A 1,575-nucleotide genomic window follows, 5' to 3' on the forward strand; every position below is an offset into this window, starting at 1 on the left:
ATTTAAAGGACATATCCTAACAGCTATTGGTTGATATTAACTTGTTGAAGTCCTTGGCTAAGGTGATTTGGAGATTGTGAAAAAAAGTTTCATAAGTCTCTATAAAGTTAATGATCTAACTGCAAGAATAAATATGGAGGTCAATAAGAGTAGACATTGCACCATGTTATTATAATCTTTGGGATATATGATGAGAGAATGAATTACACTGATAAACTGTACACTAAAAAGTTATCAAAGAAATCTTTGACTCTCTTAATAATTGAGTGGCCATGATGCATTACTAGATGTCAATCTTGGTCTATAGAATTGAATTAATTAATTTAATAAAAATTATAATTCAATTCTATTGCCAACATGTTAAGAACTTAATGAGTCACACACAATAAGTTGCGTTATGAATTAAATTATGAGTTGATGATTTAAGTTGGACTTATATCATACATTAAGTTTTTAACTTCTAAGGACTTAATTAAAATAATTTAATTAAGTATAAGGTCAATATTATAATTAGTTAAAATATTAAAGCCTTAATTGCAAACAAATAAAGTAAATTGAATTTTATTTTATTTTACAATGACTTAATTAAAAAGGTTCAATTAAGTGTTGGGCCAATATTATTGTCGTAACGTACGGATCCGGGAACCCGACCGCCAAACTTGATGTGAAAAACTCTAAAAAATTAAAAATTAGGAGTCACCACCAATCTTTTTTACTAGGTGCGATTGGCCACCTGTTGACTTGATTATAATCAATGAAGCCTTAAATTAATTTTAAGCCCACCGAAAAGAACCTTAAATTGGTCTACGTTTTTCTAGATCTAAGTTCGAGAGTATGGTTATGCCCGGGGAAGGATTAGCACCCCCAGAACGCCCGTTCCATGAATGGTATCATTTTTAGATTATCCTATTAGACTTTTATTATATTTTCTTAGTTATGATTCTCTTATTTTATCCCTTATTTATCCTAAAATGGAATGCAAATGTGAAGTAAGATGAAATGCATGGCGTGAGATAAAAATGCTGGACGAATAACCTTTTATTGAGGATATTTTTCCGAATCCGCCCATCATACTGGTGGGACTTGGGGTATTCTTTCACCTAGGGAATTATCCGAGAAACTCGCCTGCGCAAATTCGACGAATAATTCCCGTCATCAGGATCATCGTACATTTTCTTTTTAAAATAATATTTTTGTGCATAATGAACCTAATTCGGGCAAAAGCCTTTTATTAAAGATGCTTCTCGAGCCTTCCCACCATACTGGTGGGACCCGAGGACATCTTTTCACCTAGAGAACCTTTCGAGAAATACTTACCTTCCCAAGATCCTCGAAAAATCCCATCATCGGGGCTTAAACTCGGAAACATAAATATTTATATGCAACATATATATATGCTATGCTAATGCAATTATCTATTTTTTTGTCATTTTTTTATATTTAATTATTATTTTATTTTATTTTATTTATCATATTTTTTATTTTATTTCTTATTATTATTTTTTCATACTTTACATTTTTTATTCTAAGTTACTTTTATTTTCCTTTTGTAATTAGATAAATTGTTTATGATTC

The sequence above is a fragment of the Theobroma cacao genome, chromosome 2, assembly GCF_000208745.1.
Source record: "Theobroma cacao cultivar B97-61/B2 chromosome 2, Criollo_cocoa_genome_V2, whole genome shotgun sequence".
Lineage (NCBI taxonomy): Eukaryota > Viridiplantae > Streptophyta > Magnoliopsida > Malvales > Malvaceae > Theobroma > Theobroma cacao.